General features: G+C 46.8%; 1 protein-coding gene and 1 long non-coding RNA gene across 11 annotated transcripts in view; one reads left to right on the top strand and one right to left on the bottom strand.

Annotated features, from left to right (window-relative positions):
• Positions 1-20790, bottom strand: part of SLC24A3 (solute carrier family 24 member 3) — a 341570-nt gene that overhangs the window by 248576 nt on the left and 72204 nt on the right. Inside the window, exon 1 of one of the 4 annotated variants that reach the window (XM_075925775.1) lies at positions 9944-10477. The exons of the other annotated variants lie outside the window; for them this stretch is intronic. The gene's annotated coding sequence lies outside the window, so the exon portion shown is untranslated. Of the gene's footprint in view, positions 1-9943; positions 10478-20790 lie in introns of those variants that run through there. 4 annotated transcript variants of the gene reach the window in all.
• LOC112545065 (uncharacterized) overlaps positions 1-20790 on the top strand; it is a 61838-nt gene that overhangs the window by 18993 nt on the left and 22055 nt on the right. Inside the window, exons 4-5 of one of the 7 annotated variants that reach the window (XR_012903057.1) lie at positions 3202-3301; positions 5105-5237. The exons of 4 other annotated variants lie outside the window; for them this stretch is intronic. This is a non-coding gene — a long non-coding RNA (uncharacterized LOC112545065). Of the gene's footprint in view, positions 1-3201; positions 3339-5104; positions 5241-20790 lie in introns of those variants that run through there. 2 more of the 7 variants (XR_003088478.2, XR_003088476.2) reach the window with 2 other exon arrangements.

Here is a 20790-nt window from a genome sequence, read left to right as displayed (position 1 = left end):
GTTCTAGGTTCTGTTATCATCTGCAGTCCCGTTACCCACTCATTTTCCATGGTTATATTGTCTGTCTACCTGTCTCAGCTGAGGCAGGCAGCTGCCATGGCCTCAGAGCTAGTTCCTACAGCTGCAGGAAGCCTTCTATGTTCTGCGTCTCCAGCTCTTCTTTCTCACGAGAATATTCCCTCTCAGGGAAGGTCCAATCTAAGTCGCTTTAAGGTGAGGGGAAAGACTCCCTTTCATCTCCACGAGAGTTGGACTTGGTGGTGAAACTACACACTTTAGTTCACATTCACATGTAAATGTGCAAGGATTTCCTGGGAAAAGGTGAAATTTACATTTTCCTCTGTCAGAGTGATTCTGAAACCTCTCTTGCCTTGGATGCTGTTACAGTCCCAAAGGGAGGACGGGTCTCCAGTTTCGTGGGCTAGGGCGTGGGTGGTGATGCTGCCTAGTCAGAGCAGAGATGGCCAGAAACAACAAGAAAGGTCGGAGACAGGGACCATGAATCAGCACCACAGATCAGGAACGGAGCAGGGCTGGAGTAAGGCTGGGAAGAAAGGAATCACAGGGATGATACCGTGGCGGGGGGCGGGGAAGCATTGAGCAGCTGCTGGGGCATCAGAAGAGGTCTGGTGACACCTCTCAGCCAGTTTCGTGGCTTGGTTAATGAGGCTGTTCAACTACAAGGCAGCGTGTGGGTCACGGGCCCAGCTACAGGCCCCGATTCCTGACACCCCCACTGAAACTCATTCCCAGCTTGCTACAGGTTGAACCTCTGTGGTCCTGAGGCAGGACCACGGATATTCCTGGACTGGAGAGCCCTGGCCACAGAACTTGCCAGTGGCTAGGAGCTCAGTCGGTAGGCAGCCTGGAGAACACGGGGGCCCCTATGGCTTGGGACATGGAGCTTCCACCAGCTGGGAGAAGGGAGCCTCACTGGCCAGAGCGGGGCAACAGCCGGGACTGGAGCCTCGCTAATGGCCCAGGGAAGCTCACTGGCTGAGCCGACGGCCAGGAGGGGAGCCCTGGGGGAGCCCAAGTCCTGGACTTCCCCACATCCAGCAAACTCCCTCCTTTGGGACCATGCAGGTCCCAAGGGTGCTGGATGATGGAGGTCCAGCCTGTTTTGAAAGGGTTAGACCCCAATGCACAGGATTCCCGGCACGGTTCATACAGAGCAACACCACCGTGCTTCCAAACTCCACAGAACATAAACCAGTTCAGTTCACAAATTGCCACAAACTTTGTGAATCTACATGTTCATCTCTCCATCTGCTGTTAGAGGGACACAGTCTTCACCCACCTGGTCGTACCCGAGGCCAACAGAAATTTGTGAGCCAGGATTCTGCTAATCTGCCTCTTAAGGAGGCAATTAATGATTAATTGCAGCTTTGTTTTGTCAGGGAATTCTACAACCAGGTATAATGACTGCGGAACACAACACGATTACCCTTCCTTCCTTCCATCCAGAAAAACGTCTTTTGAAAGATAGCGTCCACATTCATTGGACGCTAGCTCACATTTCAGTTGTGATCACTGTGGATGGAGTGGCCACCAGGGCACCTGTGCTTTTTCCTGGAGGCCTCTTCTTTCGAAAAAACACTCTTTCGCGTTCACACACGCCTTTCTCCAAAAAAGCTTTTTCAGAAAAAGGCTTCTTCCTTGTAGAATGAGCTTTACTGCCATTGCAATAGCAGGGTGGTCGTAAGTACTCTTTTCCGGAAAAATGGCTGTTTTTTCTGGAAAAACTCTACAGTGTAGATTCTTCCTTCCTTCCTTCTTCGCTTTCTATTAAGCGATTGGAAGTCAGCATCTTTTACTAACGGTTAATAAGAACCGCTCCCGCCTTGTTGCCAATTCAGTGCCAACAATGAGGACGCTGAAGTCGGTAATGTTAATCAGCGGTGGCACAGCAAACCCGTCAGTAGAAGGACAGAAGAGTCACTAATTGGCAGGTCCTTTGGAAGCTACCTAGCGATGAAAACTAACTTTGCTGCGGGTTTCTTCTGCCAGTCTCTCCACAAGAAGAAACAGTCCATTACTGCATCCCCCCCTACCCTGCTAGCCATCAAGTGCCTAGGACATAACTAACATTGCGTCTGCATTCCTTGGGCTGGCCATTTCCTAGACTCCGGATTGATGCAGGCTGCAGAGGTGGGTGCCCTTTTTGTATTTTTTTAATAAAGGGTTGGTTGTAATAAGTTTTTTTCACCCCTTAAACAGAAATCTATCTGCAGCCGTTACTATGAGTAATAACCCCCAACACGTGGGGCTGGGCTGGCCCCAACAGGATGGATGGTTTGGCATCTGCTGCTGTTTGCAAGGACAGGAGGCCACAGATGAACTCCTGGCAAGCTGAACTCATGCCACCAGTGCTGATAACAAGTTCAGTCTGGGTCAAAGGGGTAGACGGAAGCTAGAAACGAAAGGGAAAAAAGGGATGTGTTTCATAAAGCAGTCTTGCCTCTCATCTTACTATACATTTTAGACATGTGTATCTGTCTGTCCGTCCATCCGTCTGTGAGTCCATTTGTTCAAGGACTCCTCCTAAAAGGTAAGAGCTAGGGCCACAAAATTTGGTTTGCAGCTTCCTCTGATCATCACTTACAGCAAGGTCAGGGTCTGGACGTGCCAGGACAACAGGATGTGCCTGGAATTCAACTGTTGCTTGTAAAATGGAAAGGGGAGGGTTTGGCAGGAGGGACAGTTATAATGCAGAATGACCACAGGGGGCAGCAAAGGGCCAGAGATGGGGACTGGGACAGCTATAACCCCATTGGACCAACAGAGGTCTGGGGTGGAGAAAGGGACAGCACTCTACTATATATTTCAGACCGTTTGTCTGTCTGTGTTTTTGTCTGTCCCCTAGCCAGAAGACAGGCACCCCTCCCCTGGCTGAGCCCCCTGCAGCGGCCATGGAGAGAGATGCTTCTCACCTGGCCCCACGCTGCTGCGGTGAGAAAGGGCTGGGATAGTCCTCTCTCCTCAGGGCAGCCTGCACCCCAAACTCCTCATCTCCAGCCCCACCCCAGAACCATGATTTAAATGGAGAAAAACAAAACTTATTTGCATTAAAGACCTGAGCAATGCCGGCTTAATCTTCCAATTGGAAATAATTACTAGCTTGAGTATGCTGGGAATATACAACGTTGGAGAAGGTGGGTTTCCTCTTCTCCCTCCTGATAGTTGCAATTTCTTTTACAGTTCCATCTCAGAAGACACTGACATGCTTCAGGAACTATTCTCTATGGGTAGATGCTTAACAACTTCTCTCCAGCAAGTGTTTACCCAGAGCTAGTGTTGTGTGAGTGCTGAGAGGGCAGAATTGAACTTGGAGACAGCCTCTTTTTCTTATCAGTTATTTTGAACACTGGCCTTATCCTCGAGGGAGTAGAGGGAACAGAAGACATGAGATTTCACAGGGAGGTTTCATGAAAGCACATGCAGAGGAATGTAGCACAGGTGAAAAGTATTAAACAAATATATATACAGCGAGAGCTTTGGTACCCAGCCCTCTGTTAACCAGAAAGCTTTATTAACCGGCATTGCCCCTGTAGCCACAATGCTGTCATGTCTTCAGGCACAGGAGCCTGTCTCCTGCCTGTCCAGCTGGTCATTGCGGGGCTTATGACAGCTGGCACTACCAGCTGACATCATCAACAGGCGCCTCCTTCCCCCTCAGCTAGGCTTGCCAGATGCTTTCACCAAAATTCCTGAACATGGCAAAAAACCACAAAAAACAAAAACCCAGAGACCAAACTTGGTTGAGGGGAAAAAAAAAAGGAGACATAAGTCGTTGAGAAAAAAAAAGTCTGCCACGTTCCTTGCTTACATGTCCAGTATATTCTGTGTGGTTTGTTTGTTTTTTTAACCAGACGGGGGCCAGGAAAACTGGACACCTGGCAATCCTACCCTCAGCCTGCCTTGAGCTGCAAGGCACTAAATCTGCCTGCAGGGGGTGGAGGCAGAGTAATATGCTTTGTTATCCAGCACATTTAATTAACCAGCAACCCCCATTCCGCAGGAGTGACAGATAACAAAGCTCTCACTGTACTTCCTAAGGAAATACTCTAGTCTGAAGGGTCAAATGCACTCGGACAAGCGTACGTTTAAGGCAATCCAGGGACCTAGGCATTTTATGACATAGAGCAGAGGATCTCAACTAAGGGTATGCAGAATTCTTCCGGTGAATACATCAACTCATCTAGATTTCTGCTTACTTTTACAACAGGCCAACTAAAAAGCACTAGGGAAATCAGTATATTGTAAATGTTCATATAGACAATGACTTCTTTATACCACTCTAGATACTCTACTCTGAAATGTAAATATAATACAGGTTGGACCTCCCTGGTCCGGCAGCCTTGGGACCTAACTGGTCCCAGATGAGGGCTTTTTCTGGACCAGGGAAGGTCATTTCAGAGGCCCATAGATGCCCTTCTCCCTGCAGCCTGTGCGCCTGCTCCTCCCTACCTTCTTCCCCCCTCCCCACACCGCAACTCTCTGGTCCTGGAACATCTGTGGTCATGCCAGACCACAAATATTGCTGGATCAGAGAATCCCAGATTTTAGAGGTGCAACCTCTAAAATATTTATATTCCAATTGATTTATTTTGGTAAAAATGAGAAAATCGGCCACTTTTCAATAATAGGGTGCTGAGCATTTTTCCGTCTGATTCTGTAAACAAGTAGCTTTGACGTGAGGTGAAACAAGGGGATTCGCAAGGCAAATCAGACTCTGGGAAGGGGTCTAGTTTTCAGGAAAGGCTGAGAGCCACTGACACAGGGTAAGCGCTCCTGGAGGTGGAGGAGCAGGGACATCAGCATGGAGACTCTGTTTTGGATGAACAGCTCCTCTGTGCTCCTCCCCCCGTTGCAAAGGTTCGTCCACAAAGAGGGAGAAAAATGAGGCCAATGCAAAGGAAACACTCATTTCAGTTGAGAAAAATGCTGACTGGCCCAGTTTGGGCACTGATTATCCAAAGCCCTCTCACAACAGGGCCTTGCAACTGAGCTCAGCAGCCAAGCTACCCTCCCAAAGGGGACTGCTGGGAAAAAGGATGAGTTCATATTCTCAGGGCCGTTTGCACATGTACTGTTCCCACAGGTGCTGAGCAAAGCTGGGGTGCTGCTCCCAGAGAATGCCCTACAGCAATCCTCTCCCTGAGAAGAGAAGGAACCGAAACGGAAATGGACACTGGGGTCTGACTTCCACCATGAAACCCTCTCCTGTCCCTCCCATGCTGCTTTGCCCACGGTCATTCTGAACGATAAAACAACACACTCAGAAGTTACTGCTGTTACCCTGCAGGGTGGTCTAGTGGCTAAAGTGTGAGATTGCGACTCAGGAAACCTTTCTTTTCCTGGGTCTGCTACTGGGCTGCCGGGTAACGTTGGGCTGCCCTCTGCCTCAGTTTCCCCATCTGTGAAATGGGTATACTGACACCTTCCTTATTAAAGTGTGTTGAGATCTATGGATGAATCAATGTAAGAGCTAGGTATTATGGATGGCATCTGGTTTGCTTTCTTGTAGAAATATCCTAGCATACTCACACTGGACATAGTTTTTTTTCTGACCATGGTGGAAAGTAAAGAGGTAAGTGCCCCAGCGTCCAGTGATTCAAAAGAACCGAGACTCCCAGCCACCACCACTGCAGCAGGGAACCCTGGGCCCTTTATATTGGATGTCACAGAAGGGTTAGCTGGGGGAGGCTAATTCCTCACTCTGCCCCTTGCACCCGAAGCCCTGCCCCTTCCAGGAGCATGGAACCGGCATGCTTACTTTGCCCAGAAATTCTGACTCCCGTCCAGTCTGAAAATAGCACATTAGCATGAGAGGAACAGCGACCTGAAGGTTGCCATTGTAGCCTAAGTCGCATCAAAGCAGGTGACACATGATGCACAAATGTGTAGTTGGTTTGAAAGGTCAGAGCAGTTTCCACTGAGCAGCGGTGAGCCGAGAGGTCTATTTTTTAAATTTCCATCTGACGCACTGATGACTTTTGCAAATGTCAACTAAGCCCACTCAGTCTCTGCAAGGTAGAATTTTGAAGCAAAAGAGAGAAGCTGTGTTATCAAATTTCAGTGGCCTGCTGTTTCGCACTGTCCATCTGTCACCCCTTGGCACATGCAGGATGCCCTCTCTGTGGCTAAGTGCATAGAGAGGCTCTAGGAGAGGAAGGCAGAATACTTGGGGGCCAAAAATGCTTTGGAATCGTGAAAACGGTCATGCTGCTCCCCAGCTGAGAAACAGTGCAGTCTGGTGGGCAGGACACCGGCCATGAGTCAGGAGAGTTTGTTGTGTCTACCCAGAAAAAAAAACAGCTCTACCCTAGACTTGGCACCTTGGCTTATGGTGTGAAAATCCAGTTACATAGAAGACATAGCTAGAATCCGCTTGCCTTAAACTGAGGTTGGCAGCGTCCCCACAGTGGGAGGCCGATGTGAGCAAACACTCTGGTCGTCTTCCCTTACTCCTCATAAAAGGAGGAGTACCAGACACTTGACGGGGTACCCTCTGAGTTTGATTTAGCAAGTCTTAACTAGAGTCACTAAATCAAACTCCGGAAGACCGATCACAGCAGTGGCGATCTTCCGTGTAGTGAAACAAGCCCTAAGTATAGTTTGCCTTATACTCTTTGGGATGATGCAGACATCTAAATTATACTGAGATCTTTCATTCATTATGAACACAAAAAGATGTATGTACTATTCAGAACCTGAGCCAGATTTTCATTTAGTCCAAATTGGTGTAGTTCCCTTCAACTAAATGATGCACATTTCACAAATTCATTAGAGTTAGTGACGCTACATTTCTAGTGCCTATTATGTCTTGCTTTATGGACTTATTGGAAACAAGAGCAATATGTGTTGGTCAGATTTTTTTTTCCTTCTAATTATTTTCTGAGCTCGAAGAAGTGTTTCATGTTGAGTTTATCAGTGTTAATCTCAATCTCCTCTTCTCGCAACACAGAAATTGTATTAGGTACTCCGCAGGCTGATGTACCAGCAACACATAGCCCCAGTGTCAGTGTGAAGTCCACTCTTCCACTCGAGTCTAGCTTTTAAACTGTCGGCTTTGTAATGACTGTTGACACTTTGCGAGCAAGTGCTCTCCCTGACACGATTTCCTACACTCTGTCAGCACTCATGTTTTAAACAAAAGATCACTTAGTGCTTACATGCTTTTTATCTGACACTGGGAATATTTTTAGAAGCCTCTTTCGAAATTCTTTAAAACAATTAAGATGACATGAACTGCACGGGGTCCTAGGAAACAGCTGCTAGGGTATTTTACCCACTGGATCAAATTCCCTGGGGCATGATACCCTATCATCAGCACTGGAAAGACAATAAAACTCCAGAAAGTATCCAAGTATGCAAATTCTGGAGTATATATTCTTGTCACTACATCATCTTCTTTTATTATTTGTGTTACCGTAACACCTAAAAGTCTTAGTCAGGGACAAGGTCTCCACTGTGCTCGAGGCTGTACAAACACAGAACAAAAAGACAATCCCTTCCCCCAAAAAGCTTACAATCTATTATAAGACTAGAGATAACAGATGGCCACAGACAGACCAGCAGGGGAGTACAAGGATGTCAGATGTCTGGCATTCAAAGTCTGCTCATAAAAACTCAGCTGTGCTGGTCTGGCTCTCTCATTCATCTGGCTGACTTCAGAATACCAAGGCCATATGTTATAGTCAGCTAAAGAAAGGCACCCAGTCTCATGATGGCTAGTGCAAACAACACAAAGACACACCAAAGTCAAACTGGAAAGCATGTCACATTGGATCCTGCAACGAGGAAGCAACGTACCAGGACAGAGAAAGGTGGCGGCAGATTTGTCTTGTCGCTGTTGGTCACTTGGAAGCAAGGTGCATTAACACCTGATGTGCAAAGCACGAACAGCGCAAAGCAATGACAAGAGCTTGCAATGGATACGGACAATCTTCTCAGTCCCGTGTGTAACCACGTTCGCAGCTCTTACATTGGTCTGCCCTCACATATATATCAAGTGCCCTGGGGCACCATACCAAATCTATTACATCATGACCTTCCTTGGCTAAAGCCCACTTCATCAGATGTTCCCGCTTGGAGCTGGAGCACGAGTTCTGAAGCCCAAGGAGGGTGCTGGAGCTGGAACTTAAAGCAATGTGTCTACATCAATTACTAGCACCAGAGTGTGAATGGAGGCTTTGAGGCCTGCTGCCATACATATTCATGGCCATTAGACAAGATGGCCAGGGATGCAACCCCATACTCGTGGTGTGTCTTGGTCTCTGGCTTCTAGAAGCTGGGCTTTGACAACAGCAGATGGATCACTTGATAAACTGCCCCTTTCTGTTCATTCCCTCTGAAGCATCTCTGCGGGAAGGTGGGATAATGGCCTAGCTGGACCATTGGTCTGACCCAGGCTGAGCAAGACGGCATCAGTGGGCTGGATCTGGCCCGCCAAAGCTGGTTGATCCAACCTGCAGCCGCCCTGCCACTCCCCTGCCACCAGGCCAATTGAGACCTGGGAATGGAGTGTGCCAAGTCTCCTCTCCCTGCCACAAGTGTGCAGCACCAGAGGGAACTGCCAGCTGCTCAAAACGGCTGGCGGTTCCCTCTAGGCACTGGGCACCCCTGGCACAGTGGGGTGGGGGGCAAAGGCTTCATGTGCTCCCCCACCCCCAGGCCAATCAGGTTCTATGGGCAGGGAAGGACCCAAGTCTCCTGGCTCCGCCCCTTCTGCATCAGGCCCTGCCCCTTTGGGGGTGGCACACAACCACTTCCTAAATTTGTGAAGTGGCCCTCCTTCAAAAATTATTGCTCACCCCTGGTCTGACCTCACATGGCCATTCTTATGTAGCTACTGTCTCTCCTTTCTTTTTGGTTTTCTGAAAATGTATTACCCCTTCTGACAATAACTTTCAGATAACTATTGGTGTCGATTTCATTGACGTTTAACTACCAAGCCAAATGTTTGAACAAATTGGTTCAGATTTTGAAAAGTTATGAGCATTTTTAGTTAGAAACTTCTAAGTACAATTTCACTAGAAACCCATCACCCTCCCCCCTAGTCTTAGCATCTATAACTCAAGATACTTGAACTAGTTGAATGCAACATTTTTAGAGAGAAAAAAAAAACCAATGTAAGACCGTTAAGGATAGGCAGTTTTGGAAGGCCCCAGTGACTGGGTTCAGGATGTATCAAGTCCAAAAGTTTCATATTCAAACTATGTAAGCCTATTAGCTCCAAGACAAAGATCATACAATAACTTGAACTAGTTTCTTTTTCCATCATGCCCTTTGTGCAAACCAAGAAATATTAATTTCATACAAAATGCCAGAGCTGATCTTAATAAATTATTATGTTTCTAAAGTCAAATATTCAGTGCTCAGGAAATTTTCTAAAGCTGAAAGTTCAACCATAATTCTGTCTCCTGGTGCATAAAACGTGGTTGCGCTTTAAATCCCTGTATATTGCTAGTCATACAATAGAAGATTATTGGCATTCTTGATCCAGCCTTATATATGCTTAACATCCGGAGGCAAATGCTGCCCCATTCCTTACTCAATGGGCTCATAAGAATTGCAAAGCGTTGGAACCACTGTCGGGCTCACAAGGAAGCCATGGAGAGACCTTGCTCAAGGATCCAACATCTCTGACACTAGAAGAGCAGCGATGTGCAGGGGCTCTCTGCTCAGCACTTTGGAGTGGAATTCAGGCTGAGGCAACCCAAGAGAGGGTTGATGAATTTGGTTTTCGACTGCTCAATTCCCCCCCCCCCCCCCCCCCCAGACACAAGGGAAGCACAGAGGCATCATCTGGTGTCACAGGCTGCAGACGCAGCTGGAGGGAATGACATCTACCCCAGAACACCCACAAGAGACCTCAACATGCCCCAGGGGACACATTATGCTTTAAATATTATGTGACCGAAGGCCAGATCCTTACCTGGTGTAAATTAGAATAGTTCCACCGAGTCCAACAAAGTCCCTCTGATTTCCACCAGCTGAGGATCTGGTCAGCAGAGTTTGACTCTAAGTTGCCAGTACAATGACTACTTTCTCAGTTAGGCGATGGGAAACGTAGAATTTCAATTATTCAGAATCCCCCCCCCCCTTTCGCAAATCGCTATGTGTGTGCTACACAACAGGGATGGCTTGCAGACATTTGCAGCATTACGAGAACTTGCATCTGTTCAGAGCTCTAAAATAGTTCAGAATCCCAGCTGTCACCCTCTCTCCGAGCCATCCATGCCGCAGGAAATGCGCTCACAAAACACCAGGTGTATGAAAGAGGAGGGTGCGGCGGATTATGTCACTTTAGAAACCAGCGCAATATTTTTGGACACTTTAAAAATATTTAGATCAGTAGTTTGCATTCACTGAGCCTTGAGAACAATACTTGTAAGTAAAAAATAAATTATAGTTAAATTTGGTACAGCAAAGATTTTGCTCACTTGAACGTTTATATCTGCTATACATTTACTTTGAATATTACTTTTGTGTAGCTCAAATTGCGTAGCTTCTATGGAGCTAAGGGTGCAGTGTAGATGCACCCTCAGTGTAATGGGCCGCCTAGAACGGTGGCAGAGAGTTTTAAGTGTAGGCACATTACAACTGGGTCAACACAAGGCTGCTTACATTGACATCGCTTACTAGTGCTGAGTAGGCTTTAGTCGTCTCTTTTTAGGACACCCCCCCCAGGCTCTCCAATTTTCTCACCAGAGGGATTTGGGGACCTGTAGACTTGAAGGACTTGTCGTTAAAGCATGTGACTGGCACTCAAGAGATCTGGTTCAGTTTTCAGCGCTTGTCCAGACTCCCTAGGAGATGTTCACTTCCACTCTAAGGGCATGTCCACACTGGGGAGTTATTTTGAAGTAACAAGGTGAGCATCCACACTACCAAGCCTGTTGTTATTTTGAAATAACTCCTGCTTGTGAAGAGGAATAAGCTTATTTCAAAATAGCCTGGCAGTGTAGACAGAGCCCACATGCCTTAGGCACAAAGTAGTGTGATTAAATATATGGCCCACTGGTTTGGGACACTAGAGACCTGGGTGTTAGTCCTGATTCCACCACAGGCTTACCGGGTAAATCACGTCCCCTCACTACCTCATTGCCATGGAGGTACTCTGCTCTCCTCTGCTGCTAGGGAAGGCTGCTTTAGTTCTTCCTCCATGATAAGATACTGGCATGGAAAAGTAAGCAGTAACTTTGCAAACATACAGGCATGGGCAGCCTTGGGACTCCAGCAGAAGCTGGGATCTCTCTGCCTTTGCTGCCCTGAGGAGTGAGATGAGATGAAATAAGGGAGAAGCGGTGGATGTCATATACCTAGACTTTAGTAAGGCATTTGATACGGTCTCGCATGATATTCTTATTGATAAACTAGGCAAATATAACTTAGATAGGGCCACGATAAGGTGGGTGCATAATTGGCTGGATAACCGTAGTCAGAAAGTTGTTGTTAACGGTTCTAAATCCTGCTGGAAAGGGATAACAAGTGGAGTTCCTCAAGGGTCTGTTTTGGGACCTGTACTGTTCAATATCTTCATCAATGATGTAGATATTGGGATAGAGAGTACGCTTATTAAGTTTGCAGATGATACCAAACTGGGTGGGGTTGCAACTTCTTTGGAGGATAGGGACATAATTCAAAATGACCTTAGCAAGTTAGAGAAATGGTCAGAGGTAAACAGGATGAGGTTTAATAAAGAGAAATGCAAAGTGCTCCACTTAGGAAGGAACAATCAGTTCCATACATACAAGATGGGAAGCGACTGTCTAGGAAGGAGCATGGCAGAAAGGGATCTAGGGGTCATAGTGGACCACAAGTTGAATATGAGTCAACAGTGTGATGCTGTTGCAAAAAAAAGCAAATATGATTCTAGGTTGTATCAACAGGTGTGTTGTAAGCAAAACTCGTGAAGTCATTCTGCCGCTCTACTCTGCACTAGTTAGGCCTCAGCTGGAGTACTGTGTCCAGTTCTGGGCGCCACATTTCAAGAAAGATGTGGAGAAATTGGAAAGGGTACAGAGAAGAGCGACAAGAATGATTAAAGGTCTAGAGAACATGACCTATGAAGCCAGGCTTCATGAACTGGGCTTGTTTAGTTTGGAAAAAAGAAGATTAAGGGGGGACATGATAGCGGTTTTCAAATATCTAAAAGGGTGTCACAAGGAGGAAGGAGAAAATTTGTTCCTCTTGGTTTCTGAGGACAGGACAAGGAGTAATGGGCTTAAAGTGCAGCAGGGGAGGTTTAGATTGGACATTAGAAAAAAATTCCTGTCAGGGTGGTCAAATATTGGAATAAATTGCCAAGGGAGGTGGTGGAATCTCCCTCTCTGGAGATATTTAAGAACAGGTTAGATAGACATCTGTCAGGGATGGTGTAGACGGAGCTTGGTCCTGCCTTGAGGGCGGGGGGCTGGACTCGATGACCTCTTGAGGTCCCTTCCAGTCCTATTATTCTATGATTCTATGATTCTATGAAATCACCACGGCCAGTGGAAAATGGTGCCAGGATTCAGTACGAATGTCCTTTGCTACCAGAAACAAAAGACAGGACTATGCAGCACTTTAAGACTAACAAGATGGTTTATTAGGTGATGAGCTTTCGTGGGCCAGACCCACTTCCTCAGGTCAAATTGTGGAAGAAAATTGGCACGATCATATATACCAAAGGATACAATTAAAAAAAAAATGAACACACATAAAATTGACAAATCAGATTTTAGAACAGAGGGAGGGTGAAGGGGGGAGGTTAGTGTCTATGAGATAATGATATTACGGGTGATAATTGGGGAAGCTATCTTTGTAATGGGTAAGATAATTAGCATCTTTGTTAAGGCCCATTTGTAAAGTGTCAAATTTAAGCATGAATGACAGTTCTGAGGCTTCTCTTTGTAGTCTGGTTCTTTGGTGCTATCGAGTCTCTTTGAAGCAGGATGCATGTAGTGAGGTCATTGCGACAATGCCCAGTCTGGTTGAAATGGCAAGAAACTGTTTTTTCTTTGTGAAACTGTCTGATGTCTGTTTTGTGTGCATTGATTCTTTGCCACAGTGTCTGAGAAGTTTGTCCAATATACATAGCAAACAGACACTGTTGGCACATGATGGCATAAATTATATTTCTGGATGAACAGGAATATGTGTTCTTGATCTTGTAACTGACATGGTTAGGTCTGCTACCAGAGTCATGCAATCGATCAATTACATCATTTTCCTGACCCCATTGTGGGCCATAGTCCCCATGGGACCGGGACCGGCACCGTGCACAAGCAATCCCTAACTTTAGTGTATCTGGGAAGGGAGTTCTGCACCTTCAGTTTCCCTTTCTGTAGTGAACATGGCAATGGCACCTACCAGTGCTTGATCTGCAGCTGCTGCCTTGTATGTCCATCCCGCCACCCCTGCGGAACATTAGACCCAAATAAAGAGAAAGAAGAGGACATGGGCTGACATGTTCAGTGAGATCCTACCAGTCAGTGATGCGCTGGACAATGAGCACAAGACTGGGAGGATCAACACTCAGGACAGCCTGGAGAAGGAAAGAGTGGAGAGCAAAATGGCATGGGAAAAGGAGAGGGAGATGCACCGGGTCATAACAGAGCTGCTCATGCAGTCAGCACAGATGCGGCAGACTCTGGGTGGATGTGCAGGTTCAACAATCTGGGCCTGCTCCCTCGGCAACCCAAAGAGAACTCAATATCGAGACTTCCCATGGGCCCCCTGTTCTAGCCCTACCACTCTGCCCTGGGGAACATTAAAAACAATCGCAGCTGCACACACACTATGAAAACAACAGCTAGTGCAGGTGTAGCTGCAATGGACGTGAGTGCTCTTTCCCCACCGGAGGTCTGTCCTCTTCCTTTATTGAGTTCTTTTGCATTGAATTCTGTTACAAAATAAATGTCTATTACCTAAAACATAACTCAGCTTTATTCATTTGAAACATCTGCCACTGAGCAGGTCTAAAAGTAACCAGTTACTGATCACAACAGTGTGGCACAACTCCTAGGATAAGTTACAAACAACATGAATAGATATATTGACAATGTTATATTCCTGGACAGAGAGAAATCACCACACAATACCTAACAGGCCATGTATTGCACAGTACAACAAAGCACTACTGTTCAAATAGCCTTTCAAAGCCTACCAGAGTCGTACAGTTTTGTGTTGAGATCTTCTAACAATCCTTTGTATCTGGCTGTTGAAACTCAGCACCTCCACTTCGGGTGAAAAGGTTTTCCCCTTTAATTCACCTACATTACGCAGGACACAGCAGGCAGCTATAACTATTGTGATTTTTCCCCCCATTGTTCTCCAAACTTGTGAGTAAAAAACACAAGCACCCCTTAAATTGACCAAAAGCATATTCAATTATCATTCTGCACCTATTGAGTCAGTAGCTAAATCGTTCTTTGGTGCTATCAAGATGCTGGTATATGGTTTCACTAATCAGGGGAGCAACAGGGAGGCTGGGTTGTCCAAGATCACTACTTGCATTTTAACCTTTCCCAGGGGTAATCTGCCAGTCAGGAAAGAAAGTCTAAGCCTACAACTTTCTGAATAGTCCTGTGATCTCAAAAATGCGTACGTCTTGCACCTTCTCCGACCAGCCCACATTGATGACAGTGAAGTGTCTCTAACGGACCACCAATGCTCGCATAGCCAGGGCTTTCCGTGACTGTGCTCTGAAGCAGGGTCAAACTAGGGATGCGTATGCCTTCTATCGCTCCACCACCGTTCATGAACCCCACTGCTGCAAATCCATTTACTGGGCCCTGCAGTATCGCTGAGCATCACAAGGCAGGAGGCGATTAACGGCTCTGCACACTTGCATGACAATGGCCTCTGCGGTGGATTTTCCAGCTCCAAGGTGATTTCAGACTGACTGGAAGCAATCTGTGATGGCAAGTTTCTATAGCGTGAGCACCACTTCCTTCTTCGTTGTCGGTGCAGCTCTCATTCTGACGTGCCTGCACTGGAGGGCCATATTGAGCTCGGCCCATCGTGCCTAGGGCAGTCCAAAGTTCTGGAGCTGCTGCTCCTCATTCCAAACACGCATGTCAAAGCAATCTCCCCCGTCAGCGCTGGTTTCTCAGGTCGACCTCATCTGCTGTTGCTCCATGAATGCCACCAACCACCGTCAGTCGGTGCGCGCGATGTCGCTCTGCAGTCTGTCCTCCAAGGAATCTTCATGCTCCCCATTGAACCAGGGCAACCTGTGCCTCGGCAGCCAAGGCAGGATCGTAAGCCCTGTACTTGCAAAGCTCATGGCTACAGTACTGAGCTGGGTAGGTGCTAAGCTTCTGTCGGAGAGAACAGACAGCACGGAGGGCTGTGCGGGTTTGTGGGCTTTTGAAAAAAGGCACCAAAATGATGATACAAATGACTTTATGGGATGGAAAGAGCTGCACACGGGGAAGTGACCCCCTCGGTGTTCCCAGCGTTCCCTCAGCAACTCATTTTGGTCCCAACATGCATTGCCAAGACTTTCCAAAAGGTACTCAGCGTCCGGAAGGAGGCAGAAGAACGGCCGTACTGGGTCAAAGATCCAGCCAGCCCAGGATCGTGTCTACCGACAGTCGCCACATGACAGGTGCCCCAGAGGGAATGAGCAGAACCGGTAATCGCCCATTCCCAGCCCCGACAAACAGAGGCTAGAGACACCATCCTTGCCTATCCTGGCTAATAGCCACGGATGGACCAATCCTCCATGAATGTATCTAGCTCTTTTTTGGACCCTGTTATAGGCACCTAGCAATTTTCAGGATCAGGCCCTTGCCTCTAAGCAACCATTTACAAAGATGTAACACCCTTGTAACCAACCAACCAACCAGTGCACATTGTGAGGACAGAGTATAAAGTGGCACATGGAATTCCATTGGTACACTCCTTTGTTTTACTTAAAGGTGACTTGAAGAGAAGGGGAGCAGGGAGGGGAGTATAGCTTTGTATCTTTTCCCAGCCTGATGAAAAACTGGGGGTTTGCCTATTACTTCTGTTTCCACTTTGAACTCTCAGGAACCTCAGCTCTTTTCCTCTTTGTTGGATGAATTCTTGTGAGACACAGAAATATATATGAATGGAGATTGCCTATCTCCTAGAACTGGAAGGGGCCATGAAAGGTCATCAAGTCCAGTCCCCTGCCTTCACAGCAGGACCAAGTACTATCCCTGACAGATTTTTGCCCCAAATGGGCTCCTCAAGGATTAAACTCACAACCCTGGGTTTAACAGGCCAATGCTTAAACCACTGAGCCATCCCTTCTCCCCAATATGAACTAGGGGCTTTCTCCTCCCTTTTTTCCTTTGCAGTTCACCTCAAAATGAACAGTGACAATCATTTAAGGAAGTTGCACAAGGGAGCAGAAATATGGATAAGCTGAGCTGAACATCCAGGCTCTTCTGGCTTTGAAATGAGTTCTCAGTGTTCAAGCTGGCTCCTTACATACACTCTGTTTAACTCATATCACCACAGAGAGTGGGGGAGAGGTGGGAGGGAGCAAACTCCCAAGAGAAATTAAGTTAATATTTTTTCTACACCTAAACCATAGAAATCAAAATGTGAAATCCTAAAATCATACTGTAGGGAATATAAACTGATTATCAAGACTTCAACCATTGCCCAATGAACTCCCAACAGGACACGGCAGAGAGGGCATAATCTTAAGACCCTGGAAAGATTCAAATTAATTGGAAACAGAATCCAGTTTGTTACAAGCTCAGTTTCCAAGAATGCGGCTCCACTATTCAGCGAGTTTACCCTAAGCACAGCAATTACCTTTCCTCTAATGAGAGCCAAGTACTGACAGCTGCGGAGCGCTCGTCTCTTGCCCCTCAGACAAGAGCAACCAAACGTGAGACGAAGCCAATGAACAGAGGTGTAAATTCTGGCATCACCTGCCCCATCCTTCTGACAGAGCTTGGCCGAACTGGGTTCATCGCAGCTCAACAATTCTGTAGTGGCATTCGAGACACCGCCTGCGAAACAGATCCAGGCTCTCCTGACTCGTTAAAGCCAATGGATGGCAACAACAGCCTGTGGTAACAGAAATCACCAGGGACACAAACCTGCCTTCCTCCCTGAAAACTACTAGAGATTTACCAATCTTCAAATACCAAACCCTGGCTGTAGATGCCAAATGTCCCCATACCAATCCCCGGCCATTTCCATTCTAGACAAAATGACTGAGAAAGCAGTGATGATGTGTGATATCTACCAATTCAAGAAGCCTCGCAATTAGGCACGGGATGAAGTCAACCCTAGTGGACGGGGGGCACATCACATTCCTGATGCTATCTAAGATATCACCAGCCTTCGACTCAGCTGACCACAAAGCATTCTTGGCTCACTCACAGGACCCCAGTGGAGTAGACAAAACAGCACAGCAGTGGCTTCAGTCACTCCTCTCCAGCATGACCTGCAGCTACCTACTGCTCCTCTTCCTCAAAGGCCCTCCCATTGTACAAGAACCTACCATCCCTCCTATTCTCTAATTCGCAATCTACAGGAGGCATATGCAGGAGCGGTCAGTGCCTTGGCTCCCCTGCCAACCAGCTCCTCACAAACACAGCTGCTCATCTCATTTTCCAGAGACGTAACCGGCACCTAATGCTACAACGGATTGGTCACTGAATACACAGTAGCGGTCTCGGACTAGGGGAACCAAGAGGAGAACTAAGGCACGGCACTGCTGGGACACCCTGTTACGCTTCTCCCCCCTCCCAGCCACACCCATAATGCATGGCCTCCAAAAAACAAGGGCTAGCAAGATTTTACCTCATTGGTTTCTAAAACAAACAGTAAGCTAGAAAAAAAATTACACTAAAAAATGATTGGGGCTTATTTCACGAATCATTGAAAAAAATCAAAATAAAATAGGTTCTCCTCCACCTTTCAGTAGGGTTTTTGATTCACACCGGTAGGCAACGTGCCGAGAAAAATATTTGCTCCCTTCTTTGTACTGAAGAATAATGGTGTTTGCTCCCTGCATTTAACACAGGCAGTTTTATTAGACGGAAGGTAACAAAGATTTGTTTATCCAATTGCAGACACTTTTGACCTTTACACGATTGGTCAAATTTGCTTAGGAATTTTGATTCTACTGCTGCACCCTGCGCATCTCCACTTTTGGTTTTTAACCCATGGGCCACTTTCCCAGGGAGCCTCTCCCCTCCTCAATCCAACAAAGGGCTCTAGATCTCTGGTAGGCCACTGCTCATTCTTTGTGAGCCTGTGTTTTGGCCCGGGTTTCAAAAGAGTAAAACAAAGGGCTAAGCTAGGAAGAAAGGAACAAAAATAGCAATGGTTGCCGATGCGAGATGTGCACATTGCATGGGATCATTGACCAGTTGGGTTGCGATGTACCGTATAGTTTTGCCATGTTTGTTTACCATTTGCTGGCAGCCAGCCATGTGGAGGTCCAAAGCAAAACAAATTTCAGGTGTGCAGCCTAGTCCAGGACTGACAGCAACCAACACACAAACACAGCATGTTCCACAGCACATTTTGGCAGGCCGGACATTCTCGGGAGCTGGAGGCTTGGGTCCAGGGAAGAGAAGTATAATGGCTCACTCTGTCAGGGGAAGACATTAAAGAAGTTCACCCCACAGGTTCGGGCCTATACAGTCTCTCTGTCCGTCTAAGCCCCTGTTTAATAGAGAAATCAGTTTACAAGCATGACACCTTACACTGTCGTTCTCCCACACACCGGCCTTCAAATGCTGCTGGCAAAGCATCAGTGAACCATAACATAAGCACTGGGGCCACCAAATGAAACTAATAGGTAGCAGGTTTAAAACAAACAAAAGGACTTTTTCTTCACACAGTGCACAGTCGACCTGTGGAACTCCTTGCCAGAGGATGTTGTGAAGACCAGGACTTTAACAGGGTCCAAAAAAAGAACTAGATAAATTCAGAGAGGTTAGGTCCATCGATGCTTAGTAACCTGAATGGGTTAGGAATGATGTCCCTAGCCTCTGTTCGTCAGGGGCTAGAAATGAATGACAGGAGAGGGATCACTTGATGATCCCCTGTTTCTCTTCACTCCCTCTAGTGCATCTGGCATTGGCCACTGTCAGCAGACAGGATACTGGGCTACCTGGACCTTTGTCCTGACCCAGTGTGGCCGTTCTTATGTTAACCAAAAGGTCTCTACCTCAACTAACCTCCCCCTTTGTTGGTGGGTGCACTGGCCCAATTCTTTTCTCTCTGAATCAACATCCTTCCCTTCAGTGGAAATAGGACACCTTCAGACACGTACCAAGCCATCCTCCAGTTGCTGCCAGCATCCTGACTGAAAGGAGTTCTAATAAAAGCCACCGAGAAAGGAAACCTTCTCTCCATAATTGGCAGGTGTCAAAGTCAAGCTTTAGAGCATAGATATCGGGTTAGCAGTCCCCAGAGAACGGTATATTAATAGCAGGAGGTGGGAAGAGCACGGAGGATTCATATAGTTCTGAAACAGACAAAAGGGAAAAGTTGTCACACCCAACCTATGCCTCATTTCAAAGGGCCATGACTTTAATCTGAATATAGCACATAGTCCCTGATTTATTAGTTCAAAGATTAGCTCATTTGTGCAGCCTATTGCTAGCACCACAGTATGAAGTGCAAAAGCTAAGAGGCAGAGAGACAAAGAAAGAGCACACGTCCCCGCAAGTTGGAAATACAGACCTCTTGATCCACTCTGGGACTTGCATGGATTGAGCAAAGGCTGCTCAGAATTTCAGGCTCTGAGCTCAGGAGAGCTAAGCAAGGCAAGGCCTTTGGAAGAGCATCTAGGCTGAGCTGGAGACACTGTCTTTCAGAGGAAGCACACCGTCTTTCAGAGGAAGTACACCGTCTTTCAGAGGAAGTACAGCGCTGTGGCCCTGTTCAGGTGTCACTACAGACAGGGCCATCCTTGGGATGTATGGGGCTCTCTCAGTACTATTAAACTGGTGCTCTTATCCTGACGACACTCCGGGGTGGGGGATGATAATTTTTTAGAGATGTGATTTTATGATCTTCAGCAGCACACTAATGAAATAGTTTAAAGCAACATTTAAACTAAGTTCCTGAAGACCAGGAGTGGGCAATAAAACAGCAGGTGGTTCATCAAGGTTAGCCCTAAGTGGGCTGCTGCCACCATATTTACCTGCCCCTTAGCAGATCTGGCCAATTGCAGCTCCCAACAGAGCTGTGATCCCCAATACAGCGGAAGTGCAGGTAAATACAGTGGTGTAGGGGCCCCCAGGGTCAAACCCTGGCAGACCAGAATATACACTCTCTATATAGACTGATTTCCTCCCTTGGGGGGGGGATTGGTCTTTGCTGATAACTCAGACCATCACTGCAAACAGAAACTGAAGCCTAAATATTTTCATAACACATAAGAACGGCCGTACTGGGTCAGACCAAAGGTCCATTTAGCCCAGTATCCTGTCTGCCGACAGTGGCCAGTACCAGATGCCCCAGAGTGAGTGAACACAGCAGGTAATCCTCACGTGATCCCTCCCCTGTCATCCATTTCCAGACAAACAAAGACTGAAGACACCATTCCTACCCATCTGGCTAATAGCCATTGATGGACCTAACTTCCCTGAATTTATCTAGCTCTTTTTTGAACCCTGTTCAAGTCCTAGTCGTGACCGCATCCTCTGGCAAGGAGTTCCACAGGTTGTCTGTGCACTGCATGAAGAAAAACATCCTTTTGTTTGTTTTAAACCTGCTACCTATTAATTTCATTTGGTAACCCCTAGTTCTTATGTTATGGGAACAAATAAATACATTTTCCTTATT

Source organism: Pelodiscus sinensis, chromosome 3 (assembly GCF_049634645.1).
Source record: "Pelodiscus sinensis isolate JC-2024 chromosome 3, ASM4963464v1, whole genome shotgun sequence".
NCBI lineage: Eukaryota > Metazoa > Chordata > Testudines > Trionychidae > Pelodiscus > Pelodiscus sinensis.
This window is presented reverse-complemented; position numbering and strand designations above follow the sequence as displayed.